Source organism: Equus caballus, chromosome 26 (genome assembly GCF_041296265.1).
Source record: "Equus caballus isolate H_3958 breed thoroughbred chromosome 26, TB-T2T, whole genome shotgun sequence".
Classification (NCBI taxonomy): domain Eukaryota; kingdom Metazoa; phylum Chordata; class Mammalia; order Perissodactyla; family Equidae; genus Equus; species Equus caballus.
Window position 1 is genome coordinate 45572047 of NC_091709.1, and position 14759 is coordinate 45586805.

Here is a 14759-nt window from a genome sequence, read left to right on the forward strand (position 1 = left end):
CTGTGGGATGCTGGCACACCTGTGCTGGATTACCCACAGGTTGGGGGTTGTGTTGCCAACACCTCCTCCCGAGAGGTTTGGGAACTCTGCATCAGCTAACACAGGCAGGGCCCCGTAAAACATGACGGCCACCGCCCCCCCGCCACTTCTGTTACTGTCCAGACCCCCATGGCAGGAGGCGACTAAGGCTTTGGTTCAGAGATGCATGGGGAGCGGGGCTGCAGTCCAAACCCACTCCTGTCAATCAAACCATATCAGAAATGAGATGAAGGAGCTCACCATTTACAGACATCCTGTTGCGGACTTTTCGGTAAATGGGAAAATTTTTCTTTGAAATGTGGATTTTCTGGTGTCATTTTGCAATGAGTTTACAATAGAGTTTACAGGCTAGCAGTCAATAAGGGATGCGGGAGACGGGCAATGACAGGAACATCTGTGTCAAGTCCCATGAGAGTCATGATGTGTGAGGGGCGTGGCAGCAGGAGGGAAAGCAGGTGCTGGTCAGCACAGGCACCCCCCGCGTGCTGGTGGGGGGGGAGGGCTTCTGGTACCCCAAGAGGGAGACCCCCGTGTGCTGGTGGGGGGGAGGGCTTCTGGTACCCCAAGAGGGAGACCCCCGTGTGCTGGTGGGGGGGAGGGCTTCTGGTACCCCAAGAGGGAGACCCCCGTGTGCTGCTGGGGGGGAGGGCTTCTGGTACCCCCAGAGGGAGACCCCCATGTGCTGCTGGGGGGGAGGGCTTCTGGTACCCCAAGAGGGAGACCCCCGTGTGCTGGTGTGGGGGAGGGCTTCTGGTACCCCCAGAGGGAGACCCCCGTGTGCTGGTCCAGGCGTGGGGCTTGGGGAGGGTTTCTGGTGCCCGGGGGAAGGTGCCCTCGTCACCATTGTAGGGAGCATCCTCGACCCTTACTTCCTGGGCTCCAGCCCATAATTACAAGCGGCGACGGGAAGCCGTCAAGGGCATGTGGTGAACTGTACCTTTGCAAGATTTAACGGTGCCTTAGATGTTTTCTTTTACACCTTTGAGGCATTAGCCATAAATTTCCTCCCAACAGCACTTAGTTCTATGCTAATGTAAGAGGTGCTAATTTTTGTACTGTATAAAAATGCCACCCAATTCAATTTGTGCAAATGAGCGAAAACAGATGGCAGGACCGAGCACTCTCCCTTTGTTTGTGGAAGGACTCCTGCCTCCAGCTCGTCTTTCTGGGGTCTGTCTCCATCAGTCATCCTGCCAGGGGTGGTGGGCCGCGGGGCAGCTCCAGCATCTCTCCACCCACCCGCAGCTCACAGCTCTGTCTCCAGAGAATTTATCCACGGCACCCAGGAGCTAGCTTGTGCTAAGCCCAGGCTTCAAACTTGACATCCTCTGCCCCTTCCTGCAACAGCCGGGGCCACCTCTGGGCTCTGGGGTTCCCCTGGGAACAGCAGTGATGGTGAGCGGTGTGGGGAGGGATGCTGGGGTGTGGACCCTCGTCTGGGAGGGCTGCAGTGTTCTGAGAGGAGCCATCACCAGCTGGGGACCTTCCCCTCCCCCCCACCATCCCCTGCTGTCTTAGTCAGCTGAGGCTGCCATTAACAAATACCGCAGATGGGGCGGCTTACACAGCAGATGTTGGTTTCTCAGGTCTGGAGGCTGGAAGTTCTCAGGTCTGGAGGCTGGAAGTCTGAGATGGAGGTGCCCACTGATTTGGCTTCTGGTGAGAACCCGCTTCCTGGCTTGCTGTGTGCTCACATGGCTGAGAGAGCTCTGGTCTGTCCCTCTTCCCATCAGGGCCCCAGCTGGGTGGGATCAGGGCCCCATTTACCCTTTATGGCCTCCTCACAAGCCTGTCTCCACACACAGTCGCACTGTGGGGTCGGGCCTCAGCATGTAAATTTCGAGGGGACACAGTTCAGGCCGTAGCACTCGCCCTGCACCAGACGGACCTCCACCCTCACCTGGTTGCTTTCGAATCCGGATCTCAGAACCTCGAGCTTTGCTCGCCGAGCAAGAACCAGCTCCCAGGTTCCTACGTGTTGCTCAGTTTCTCAGATTTGTACAAGTCTCTGTCCCTCCCAGCAGCAAATCTCAGGATGATTCGGCCCCAAGGGACTTCCAAATGCCAGGCTGGGACTAACGCAAACCCAAGCCCAACCACATACCTGTCCCCGAGAACCCCTGCTGCACCCCACAGCCCACCCCGGTTTCTTCCAGCCCCGCTCACCTCCTTTTTGTGCCTGCCCTTCCAGACCATGCGTCTCCCTGTCATCACAGTGCCCCACCCCCCACCATACCACTTCAGTAAATCGCTCCTCGCCTAAGTCCACATTTGTTTTCTATGTGATGCCTGTCACAGGGCTTCTCCTGTCCCTGGGTCCCCTGTCCTGGGGGATGCAGAGCTGACCCTTCTCAGGGTCAGCTGGGCCCCCTGAAAGAGTGAGGGGACTCGTGTCCTTGTGCACTTAGAAAAGAGGAGGAAGGGGCAGGACTCGGGGCTTCCCAGCAGAGCGCTCTGTGATGGCGGAATTCCCTGCGGCAATGGGGGAACGAGTTGGGGACAAGAAAGAGGGCCCCGAGGACATTCCTGGGACCTTGCACCGCTGGAAGTCAGATGGACTCTCCTGCACCACCCCCCTGCCCCCATTTCTTAGGCCCCATACCTGGCTTGTGGAGGGGTGTTGGGGACCAACTGGCTACATTGCCAAGCTCCATGGGACCATAAAGTGACATTCCAGTCTCAGCAGGAGTCTGAGACTGAAGGACCCGGGGGAGATTTCGGGATATGGTCTTGCTACAGAGAGGACGAAAAGAGAGCAGAGGACCTGCCCAGGTGCCCGAGGACCAGGTGGCCCTGTCATGAACAGCAGCAGAGTCAGGCCAGGCGGAGGGACAGACGGCAGGCATGGGGTGGCCTTTAGTTGCTGCTCACACACCATCTGCAGAGGAGGACACGTCACCCTGGATTTACGCATTTGCTCAGAGTGAGCGTTCCCCCGGGGGACCTCCGACTTGGTTCTGGTTACTATTTTCAGGCAGCTTGCCCTCCGTGGCTGATTCCCCAGCTCTCACTGCTGTGGCAGAGGTGTTTCCACCCCTTCCTCGCGGGGCCGCCATGTGTGGTTTTAGGGGAAGGGAGAGGACCGACCCTGGGACAGGCTCTGGCTGGCTCCTGGGGGTGGCCTTGTCAGCACAGGATGCTGGAAGCTGGACACTCATAAAACATCATGAAATGGACTCTGTGTGGTGGCCCATCTGTCCTGGGTGAGTCAGTGTTTCCGGTGGCCCAGGTCTCTGGGGGGCGGGGGAGGGCAGCTCTAGAGCACTCTTCTGTTGGGTTCACGTGGGGACAAGCCTTGGTTTGACCTCCATGCACAAAGGAGAGGGGCAGGTCACAACTCAGTGGTGGAAATGGACTTGTCCTCAAGCGGGAGCTCAGACTGCTCGGTTCCCCTGTGAAGTCTCCGGTTCCCACTCAAGGAAAGGCAGGAGGCTCCTTTCCTCCTGAAGATGCTCACACACGGGAGAAGTGGGATGTCTGGGCGACCAGGAGGTGTGTCTCATGGGGGCGGCCAGAGGCCAGGCGTCCTGGCTCGGGTTGGAGTGGGTCTTCAGGGAGGAAACGCCCCAAAGTTGCTCTGTGTCCCCTTGGATAAGGGGCCCAGGAGAAGGGACAGGTGTCAAATAGGAGACAAATGCAGACTTTGGTAAGAAGAGACTTTACTGGACAGGACATTGCAATGGAGGGGGCACCATGGTGCCAGGGAGGCAGCGCCCCCGCGGGATCAGCAGGCATCTGAAAGATCAGGCAGAAAAGTCTTGTCCTTTTTAAAGAAGAGTAAACAGCTAGAAAGAGCGGGGTGGAAGTATGTGGAAGAGTGGGTGACAGGGCAGCAGAACAGAGGGCGCTGTGGCCCGAGGCCGGCCCGTCTTGGCCTCGGCTGAGGGTAGGGCTAAGTTCAGGGGCCTGCTGGGGGTGGGAGGAGCTCAACCAAGTTTGTTCCTGTTGATCAGTTGACAGTTCAGCTAATCATTTGTGAGGCAAAGAATGGGGGTCTGGGGTCCGAGTCTGGCCTTGTCCTGGGTAAACCAGGGGCATCCGTGAGTCTTACCCGAATCATACAGGGTGGAGGGGGTCTTGGCAGGGAGCTCTTTCTGGACCACAAAGCCTGGGGACATTTCTTTAACCATGGCTGTTTCCCAGGGTCCCAGGGCTGGGATCAAGTTCAAGATTTTCACAGGGTCTGTCTCCCCGGCATTAAGTAACCAGGGAGAGGTCCAGCTCAACCTGGCCTGGAGAGGCAGGTGACTACCGAGGTCACGTGGCAGCTGGAGGCACAGCTGGTAGGAGGACCCAAGGCCTCTGATTCCCAGTTCAGGTCTTTTTCAGTTCAGGAATTTTGCTGCCAGAACAAAAGAGCCGATGGGGAATGGGCAATGGCTTCCCTCGGGCTCCTGAGTCAGGTGCCCCTATAGGAGTTCCCGTGTGAGCAGTGGGGCCGTGGGGCAGGGGGGTGAACTGTGCAGACCCCACCCCATCTAAGGAAAGCGCTGCCTCTCAGCTCCAGATGCCTGTCGTCACAAGGAGCACAAGCCCAGTCTCATGGCATCTTCTGATTTTTCAAGAGAAGCAAGATAGCAGGATTTATTCACTTTTACTGAAAACAGGCTTTTCAAATCGAACAAAACAAGTCTGTGAATCAGATGCGGCTCTTTGGCCTCTGGTTCGAGCCTTCTGCCAGAGCCCTCCTGGCTCTCTGCTTTGCCAAATTAGGGCAACGATTAATTCATATTTTACTAGTCCACTCACGTTCTGTCTTAGCGTCCCTGCTAATGGTAGTGATCATTTTGTTCTGTGTTAGGTATCTTTGGATGTGAATTAGCTCAAGAGATGGGGGCTTATTTTAAAGGTAACATCGAGGAATAAAGGTGGCAGAGGCTCCTGGAAATCCAAGGCAGGAGCTGCGACAGCCGATGTTTCTAGCAGGAGGCACAGCCCCAGGGCACTTCGGGGGACCTCGGCAGTCAGGCTCTGCCATCGACAAGGTGACGTCACCTCCGTGGGTCTGTGCTGTCTCCATGCAGTAGCCACCGGTATGTTACGTCTCATTTTTCTATCTCATCGCTTTCCCTTACTTGTAACTGCAGCAAGTAAGAGCCTCTCGTGCCCCTGTCCCCACAGGGTCCCAGGTCTAACTCATGGCCCATCTCTCTAAGTATCTTTTGAGTTTCAGCTCTCACTACGAAACGTCTTATTCATTTGATGTTTATTGTTCCTGTTTTTTAAGTAAAGGGATTTTTTCTTGGCAGCCCACCCCACAGGTTGTGGGTCAGCGTGTGGACTTGTTACTCCGCTCAGGTGTCCACTCCAGTCCAGCCAACTCAACTGGAGGACAAGGCCCAGGGTCAAGGACTATAAACCGTGGTGGCCGAAGGTCTGCCCACCTGGTAGGGCTCGCGGGCCGGGCACTTCTCATCAGGAAGGGCCATGGCTGGAGGCAGATGTCTGACATGGTCATCCTTATAGCTCATCGAACTTTCCTGAAAGCTGGTTTTACGAGGGTCTACTGACTCAGTCCTAGAAATAGAGAGCACTGTCGTGGCTGTTTGGTGACAGCAGATCCAGGTCCCTCTTCTCAGAAAGGAGGCCTATCCAGGAATATCGTTGGTTGAATCCCAACTCATCTCACTTTGAATAGAGTCATGCGCTTGCAAATTCTGCATATTTTACTTTTATTATTGATTACTTACATTTTACTTTCTGTATTTTTGAAAGAGGGAGTAAATAAGTTCAGATAAAAGGTCGAGACCTCAGGTTGTTAGAATTAGAGGTCACTTTGATTCGTGTCCTTCATCTGTCCCGCTCTGGACACCACTGGCTTCTGCCCCTGCAGGGCCACGCCCACACGTGGGGCCCTCTTCCCCGGCCCGGGGCCTCCTGCTCAAACCAGTCAGCCTCCCCAGGGTCCGGCTGGTGCTCGTTACCTATCTGTTGTAGTCAGTTTAATCGTCTGGTTGAACCTTCTCAAGTTAATTTTCTAAGGGGTCTCAAGGAAGTGAAGTGGTTTTAAAATAACCAAAACAGTTTTCAGAGTTTCTGCCGCCGCCCGTGAAGGAGTAGCTGGGGTGGAACTTGTGCTCGCTCTTTTGTTTTTGCCAAAAGAACTAGAAAGCTGGACAAAATATATGAAACAACCGGATTTGGACATCAGGACCACAGGCTGCGCAGGACTGTGATCCCTAAGAGACAGGAAACAGATGAAGCGAGGTGTCCAGTCCACTCGGTTTTCTTCCTGGAGGCAGCGTTCCTACCACCGCAGGGAGGGGAGAGCGGACAGCGCGTGGCCGTCTGCAGAAGTGAGGAGGCGGAGGCTGGGCCCTGGGGATGCTGCCGGCAGAGCAGCAGAGAGGAGATCCAAATGTCTCATCAGGTCCCCTGGAGCGGTCACTGAGCCGGAATCTACGCACGCACAGGGGGAAACTCCATGAGGCGGGCGGAGAATGGTGAGTGGTAAGCTGAACAATTCCTGGAGCTCAGGCCGGGGAGGGAGACGCGTGCCTTCCATCTGGCCAGGTGGGAGAGCTCACGGAACACTTGGGGGCGGGTGATGACTGGAGGCCACAGGGTCCTGCCTTCAGGAGGTGTGAATTAGCCCCAGATCGAGTGTGCTTAAATATACCCCGAGGAAACTTACACTTCCCGAGGACCCGCCTCCTCTGAAGGCAAGAACATCCAGCCTGATACAATGTTGACCACTTTATGTTGTGTTTATAGGAACTGTTGTTCCGAAGGTCTTTTAAAACTCCTTGTGCAATAGTTTGATGCACAGAAAGATACAGAAGCACATCACTAGTCTGAGGGGAAAAAATGGATGCCAAAGCTGCTGGTCACATGTGAAGCCAGCCTCCACGGAACTCGCTTGGTACGACCTCTCATTCACCTTGAGAGAATCAGGGGAGAAGCTATAATTCCTTCACTGCCAAATATGTGAGGTAATTAGACAGCAAGCTGGGTTTGCCCCTGGGAGGGCCCTTTCTAACGTATGATTATTTTTATTTGCCTTGAATCTTTGAGATCTGGTCTTTCTAGAACGCTCTTAGTGGGCCATGCTTGTTTTTCACCTGCTTCCCCCTTTTCTTCTGGTGCCCGCCTTGCCCTTCCTCCTGACTCTAATCCCAGGCGACGCTTCTGGTCAGAGCTCCCTGGCTATGAGAGTACCCCTAAAATGGACATCTGGTCAGAGTCGGGCCGATCAGAGTGCTCCGTGCCCCCAACCACAGGGCCTGATCCAGAGATGAGGTCTGAAGTCCCCCCCCTTAACCAGCAAGCCTCCCAAAATGGCCATCTAGAAATATTTTTTCTGGAGCCATTTACTTTCTCCAGTGTTGATGGCCCCAGTCTCCAAGCTGGAAGGGACGGAGATGGGAGAGCTGTGGTCCACTGCATTCAGTCAGCGTTCTCCAGAGAAACTCAACCAGTAGGATATATATATATATATGTGAGGAGATTTAATATAGGGATTGGCTCACACGGCTGTGGAGACCGCAAAGCCCCAGGATCTGCCGTCTGGAAGCTGGAGACCCAGGAGAGCGATTAGTATAATTCAGTTCGAGCGTGAAGGCCCTAGAGTCAGGGAGCTGGTGGTGTAATCCTGGTCTGAGTCTGAAAACCCGAGGACCAGGAGTTCTGATGTCTGAGGAGGAGGAGATGGATGTCCCCCCTCCAGAGAGAGCTCGAATTGGCCCTTCCTCCACCTTTTTATTCTATTCAGGCCCTCAACGGATCAGATGAGGCCCACCCACACTGATGAGGGCATCTTCTTTACTCAGTCTACCAGTTCAGATGTGAAACACCCTCACAGACACACCCAGAAATAATGTTTTACCAGCTATCTGGGCATCCCTTACCCCAGTCAAGTTGACACAAAATTAGCCATCACACACACTATGTAAGCTTTCACCGAAGCCCCCTGTTTCAGCCATGTGCCTCACTCCTGACCTCCTCTGTGCCTGATATTCCTGGATCCAGAGTATTAATGCTTTAATCTTTCACATAATGCAACTCCAGATTCTTCATTTTTATTTTTTATTTTTTAAAGTATGCTTTTTGTTGTTGTTGTTGAGGAAGATTGGCCCTGAGCTAACATCTGTTGCCAATCTTCCTCTTTATTTTTCTCCTTTTCTTTTCTCCCCAAAGCCCCAGTACGTGGTTACAGATCCTAGTTTTAGGTCATTCTAGTTCTTCTGTGTGGGATATTGTCACAGCATGGCTTGATGAGCGGCATGTAGGTCCACACCCAGGATCTGAACTGGCGAACCCTGGGCTGCCAAAGCAGAGCACGTGAACCCAAACACTTGGCCACGGGGCTGGCCTTGAAACTCCAGATTCTTATGGGAAAATGCCCGGCATGAGGCCTGGAGGGAGACCTCCACGCTTTCAACCAACTCCCCTATTTTAGCTCTCCAGTTGACCCCGCCTTCCATGGTATTGGGGCATCCAGTCCCTGGGCTGTTCTGGGGTTCTGACACACATCCTGAAGTATTCTTTTACTGAGTGTCTGTGAAAAATAAGTACGTCTTGTCTTTGTTTTTCTGAAATGGCTTTAGTTCGTCCTCATTGCAAAGAGTAGTTAGCTGGGTATAAAATTCCAGACTGACAACAATGTTTCTTCAGCATTTTGGAGACACCACTTCAAGTCTTTGGCATATGCTGTTCTTGATGAGAAGTCTGTTGGCAGCTCAACTGTTTCTCCTTTGTAGGAAATCTTCCTCCCTAGTAGCTTTTAAGATTTTTGTTTGTTTGTGTTTATTTATCCTGTCTGTCTGAGTACTCGTGTCTCCAATTCTGAAAAGTTCGGAGCCATCCCCTCAGAATGCCCCACAGAGTCACAGTGCCTGAGTGCAGTTTCCTCTATTTTCTACAAATGGAACTTCCGATACACATGTGCTAAATCTTCTCTGTCTGGCTTCCATGTCATTTAACTTTTCTTTCATATTTTCCTTTCTTTAACATCTCTGTATTGTTTTCTTGGTCGGCTCCTCTACAAACTTCCAACTCACTAATTATTTCCTCTTCTGTGTAGCATTTATTCCACTCATTGAGGTGTTAAAAAAATTTCGTGGCCATATTTTTCATGTCTACCACTTTTGATGGGTTCTTCCCTGTGTTCTTCTGTCCTTGATTGATAGTCTTCTTGGTTTGCTGTCTAATCTCTGAAGATTTCAAGCGTGTGGCATGTTACAGTGTCTGTTCTGATTGCTTTATGGTTTCGTTTCTTCCACTGGTTAAGCTTATTGGCTGGGTTCTGTGGTCTTGATTTTTCTGAAATGTTTTGGAGGTTGAGTTTGTAAGTTCATCTTAAGTAGGTGTTTTCTGTTTTATTTTCTTTCCCCCCTCTCCTCCTCGCTCACCCCTCTGTACGAGCACTTTTGTAGCTGCCTCCAGTAGGTCCACAATTCAGAACCAGGTCTGACTTCATCCGACTGGGATTTCCTCCCTCGGCCATGCAATGCCATGGCCACCATGGCTGAGGTTCTGGTTGCATGGTTATCTCTGGCCTCTGCAGGTAGCAGCCTCTTTTTGGCCCCATTTGTAGGTGGAGAAGCCCCATGCCAGCCCAGTCCCAGCCTCTGCAAGCTCCTGGTCCAGGCATCAAGCCTGGCTCAGCCTCTATCCAGGTTTGTCACATGCTGGTGTTTGTGTCTCCCTCCCACGGCAGGCTGAGCCAAGCTTGCTGAGGGAATCCAGCATCTTTGTCCCACTTTGTGCCATGCCCATGGTCTTTATTATTAGCCAGGGGGCAGGGGTGGCTGAGGAGAAGCTAATCAATCCTCCTGTGGGTCTGCGGTGGTGAACAGTGGTGAAATTAAGATGAGGGAGTTGGGCTGGCCCGGTGGCACAGCGGTTAAGGTTGTGGGCTCTGCCTCGGTGGCCCAGAGTTTACAGGTTTGAATCCCGGGTGTGGACCTACACACTGCCCACCAAGCCATGCTGTGGTGGTGTCCCACATACAAAATAGAGAAAGAGTGGCACAGATGTTAGCTCAGCGACAATCTTCTTCAAGCTAAAAGAAAAAAAGAGGAAGCTTGGGAATAGATGTTAGCTCAGGGCCAATTTTCCTCCCCAAAAAAAAAGATGAGGGTATGATTGCATGGCATTGGGACCCACACGGCTGCACCCAGCGCTCATGCCCCATGTGAGGTGGGCTCGGCTGTTGAGGAAAAGCAGACCTGCTGGTTTAGAAGTTTAGAAAAAGACAGTTCAGGTGGACGAAGTAGGAGAAAAGAGCTGACTATTTTAGAACATTTGTCTTGTTTTTCTTTTCCTGCTTCTTGTTCCAGCTAACAGGAGTCCTGCGTGTCACTAGGCTCTGGGCATGGCCTGTCCATTGTTTTGTGCCTGTAATGCCGTCCTTCAGTGAGGGAGCGTTCCTGCCGTGGGAGCTCTTGCAATGAATGCAGGAAGCCCAGCTCGCAGCAGGTGCTCGGCCAGCGACGCTCGTCACCTTCATTGCTCTTTTCTGAGCAGCAGTCACCCATTCTCTCCGATGCCTCTGCTGCCAGGTGGGCTGGGATCCCCGTCCTTCTGGAACTTACTTTACTGCTCCTTCCTTCGGCTGTTGCCCCTCCTGCTGGCCAGTCGTTCTCTGGTCTCCTTAGATGAGGTAGGCGCCTCCCTGGACCTCTAGGATTGGGGCTGCAGGCTACTTTGCTTGACTTTTGGAAGATTCCAGAACTTTGTCCCTGCCCTGGATGAGTTATTTGTCATCACCTCATTCATTTCCCTGCAGACATGGCCAGTAAATCTGCTCAGATGAGACAGAGGCGTGGGCTTAATTTGGGGGTCCGGGGGTTGTGCTGGAGAGATGGACCTATTGGAATTGGTTTTGGGGAGAAACAATGAGATTCCTGCAGTGGGGGTGCCCAGCCAGTCTTCTCTGAGCACAGCCACCTGGGGGCCCAGCTGCAACGCCGGCCTCCTGCCTCTACCTGTGGCTGGCTTCTCGGTGGCCATCAGGACCAGGGTGTCCCCTTCTCACAGCACTGTTTCTGGGGGCACCCCTTCCGGGGCCTGCTCGTTTTAACAGGGCCCCGCTCTCCAAGCTGCTCAGTTTCAGAATCCTTCGGCAGCCTGGGGAGATCTAAGGTCACCCTGGGCTCCCGGCGTCACCGCCGCCGCCTCCAGGAAGCCATGGAGTCCAGTAACCGGAGGGAAAGGCCTCTTCCCCCTTCCTTGAGGTTCCCTGAGTGGGCTCCTCCTCTGAATTTGCAGAAGATTCCATGTGCCACAGTGAAGGCTCCTGTCTCAGGAGGGCAGTGACCGGACTCCCAGGGCCACGTGGAGGGAGCCTCTCAGAGGGGAGGTGCCTTTCAGTGATTTGATGGTGAGACTGAGTTGGCTACAATTTTTCAAACTGATCCTTCAACCTGTGAGTGAAAGAAAACCATAACATCCTACAACATTGTGCTGGGGGGAGGGAGGGGGGACCAGTGGCCTTGATTTCTTTCCAGCTGCTGTCAGTTGGGTGCCCCGAGACCCCCTTCCCCAGCAGCCAGTCTGTCCTTGTCTGTCATTAGGAGCCATTCTAGGCAGAGGGCTTGAGCAAACAGTGTCCCAGTGGGTTGCATGCCAGCGGCATCGCGCTGCAGCATCCGGGGCCTCCAGTCATGCCGCGTCTCTGGGCACTAAGGGCATCCTGGGGACTGGGGGCCCCATAGGGAACCGTGGGACTGGGGGTCTGCCTGAGAGTGGCCACTCCCCAGACAACAAGCTTCCATCAGTTAGAACGTTGTTTCTTTGCTTCTAGTGGAATTTAATCATCTCTGTGACTTGACACCATCTCACAAAGAGCGAAAGTTGATTGGCAGTCAATGTTTGATCAATTAAACAAGGGGAGAAGGGACTGAATTACTTCTTGGCAAACACAGCTTGCTTGAGCGTCAGTGAGCAGCTGCCGCATGGCTACACGCTGGGCACAGTGGCTCAGGGGACAGCTTTCTTTGGGCAAGTATGGCAGGGGTTCCTAGTGGACCCCATGTCCATCCTCCCTTTCCGGATATGTGGCCCCACAGATTATGACTCCACCTCCCAGCCTCCCTTGAAATCAGACAAGGCCACACAGGCTGTGAGTGGAAGGGGTGAGTTCAAGTTCCAGAAGGGGCCAGTAAAGGTAAAGACTGTACCTCCAATTCCCCTTGCCCCTTCCAGCCTCCTGGAACCTAGACATGAAGGAAGGAGCTGGAGCAGCCATCTTGGGCTGTTGAAACTGCGTTGTAAGGATGGCAGAGCAACAACATGGAAGGAGTCTGGGTCCCACGTGCACTGGAGCAGATGCCCGGACCTGTGTCTGAAGGAGAGATCTCTGTCTTGCTTCTGCTGCTGTGTTTGGGGTCTCTGTTGCAGCAGCACAGCCCACACCTTCACTCGTCACAGCCAATACTCGCCCTCGTCCGAGGCTTCCTCCTGGCCCCACCCTAAGGCAATTGTGACTTGCAAATCTTCACTATGACTTTATTTTCAAAGTTTACTTGATTAGACTCATTTGATGAGAGATGACAGTTGAGGTTCCCAAGACTCTCCCTTTTTAAAATATTCCCTCATTATTATTCCCTCTCTTTCTCCTCTTTCCCTCTGCCCTCTTCGTTTCTTGGCTTCTCTTTCTGAGAGCCGGGGGCCGATGTCAGGGTCTGATGATTTCCTGGCCCTGCACGAGCTTGAGGTTGCCAGCTGTTCCCACTCTCCTTCTGCTTTCTTCTCCTCGCTCCCCTCCCCTCTCCCGACATCCCAGGCCTCACCAAAAGGAAGCAAGAAAGCTTAAGAGAAAGGCGGGGGGTGTACCAGAAAGTCGCTCCTGGCCCGTCCCAGGCAGCCTCCGGCCCCTGATGTGCTTCATTCTTTGCTGAAAAAGCTGGTGGGGGGCTGGAATCCAGCGAGGGAACCAGAAATCCCAGGGTCTTGCCTTTCTTTTATTTTGTGCACTTTTTTTCCCTGTTTTTTTCCAACATTATAGGCCTTCGGGTCTGCTATGTTTTCTTTCACTTTTTAGCATTTCGGCTCCATGCTTGGTTTAATCGAATCCACTTTTAAGTTCAATGAGTGCTCCTGATTGTAAACGTGTCTTCCGCCTTTATTCCCATCTTAGGGACATTTCTGGGAATTGAAATAGTTTCCTGCTAAATGATGCTTGTCCCTGGTTCCAGGAACAGGTGAGAAGCGAGGGCAGCAGGAGGAAGGGAAAGATGTGCGGCCGCGCCCCCAGGTTCATCACGTCAGAGTCCCGGATGGCCCTTGCCACTGTGGCTCATCCTCTCCTCGTTTCACGGCTGCACCATTTTACGGGTAATACTTCCCTCAGCCTCAGGCCCCACCAGAGAGCTGGTACTTCCTCTTCTTGGAACAAACAGCTCAGCAAGCTCCTGAGAAGTCTCTGGCTGCCAATTTACAATGTCAGTTTCTGCAGACAAGAGGCCTCCCTCCCACAGCTGGAAGTGGACACTGGCCTCTCTGGCCAAGTGGGGGCCCTTCACCTGGGCCAGCAGCTAACGAGGAGGGAGGAGCGGATGGAGGCAGAGGGGGGATCTCTGTAGACACCTCCGTGGCTGGGGGTGAAGTTTTGGGGCCGAGAGAGCCCTGCACAGCAGGTGGGCTCTGGATAGTGGCCGGGCTGGGTGAGGGTTCTGTCATAAGTCAGGTCCGGGGTCTGGTGGGGCAGCAGGAGCCTGCTTTGGGCCACAGGACTTGGGAGATGTCTAGAGGGTTTTGAAAGGCCACATGCCTTCCTGGACAGGAGTGGGCAGTCCCATTGTCTGGGGAGTTGTTGACGGTATTTGGACAGTGGGGCAAATGCCAGCTTTAATGGGTCTCAGGCCCTCAGGGCCCACCCCTGTGGGGAATGGAAGAGTGGACACTGTCCAGGGCTCCCCACCGGTCCCAGAGGCCCAAGAGGTATCATGGTCAGCACAGGTGACCCTAAAACGTCTGCAGAGCCCTGAGACCAAACCCTGGGAAGTGTGGACACAAGGACCGAAAGCTCCCACTGGTGGGACTTCCAAGAAATGGGTGAAGGGAGGCATGAAGGAGTGAATGCTGCAGCTGCTCCATCAGCTGCTCCAGAACCTGGGCTCCGGAGGGCAGTGCCCACCCTCATAGGGGCGTGCGGGGGAGGCAGTGGACTTGAGCCCGCCCAGCGAAGGTGCTTCATCAGTGACCCTCTCCAGACCAGGCCACAGAGGGGTATGTCCCTGCACCAGGGAGACAGGGAGGCCCACATGGGGGTCAGTCGGCTCCTTGTTGGTGAAGGACCCCCTACACTCTGGAGCAGCCAGCGGGACCACAGACCAGACTTGCCCCAGTCTCCCCTCCTCCCAACCAGAGGTAGGAGCGCTGGCGTTTCAGCTGGAAATCAAAGGGTGGGATTGCTTGAGCTGGTGATGGCGGGGTCCAGAGGCCTGGGGGGGTGATGTCAAGGACGACCCCTTCTCAGCGTAAAGAGGCAGATGGCAAAGGCAGGATCTCTGCCCCCAGTCACGAAAGCCCCCTTCCTCCCACAGCCGCTCGGTGTTAAGCCTTGTTTTGGTCCTGGAAACAGCGCTTATCTTGGTCTCTCTCCATCTCTGTCAGCATCTCTTCAGTGCCTCCCGAGTGTTGGCACAGCTGGCAGGATGGCCGTGGGAGGAAGGGGACCCCTCTCAGCCCAGCTGGGAGCCCGTTACTTCTCACTCACGATGTTGTGTGTGTTTTAGAATCAGCAGAGACCAAGGAGAAGGAAGGGAAAGGAAAAC

At 53.9% G+C, this 14759-nt stretch overlaps 1 long non-coding RNA gene across 1 annotated transcript; it reads left to right on the top strand.

Annotated features, from left to right (window-relative positions):
* Positions 1-4888: 4888 nt before the first annotated feature.
* On the top strand, positions 4889-13073 carry LOC106782640 (uncharacterized). Its single transcript, XR_001379884.3, has 6 exons — positions 4889-5072; positions 6142-6482; positions 6754-6971; positions 10320-10541; positions 11251-11362; positions 12187-13073. It is a non-coding gene; the product is annotated as an uncharacterized lncRNA (long non-coding RNA).
* The last annotated feature ends 1686 nt before the right edge of the window (positions 13074-14759 follow it).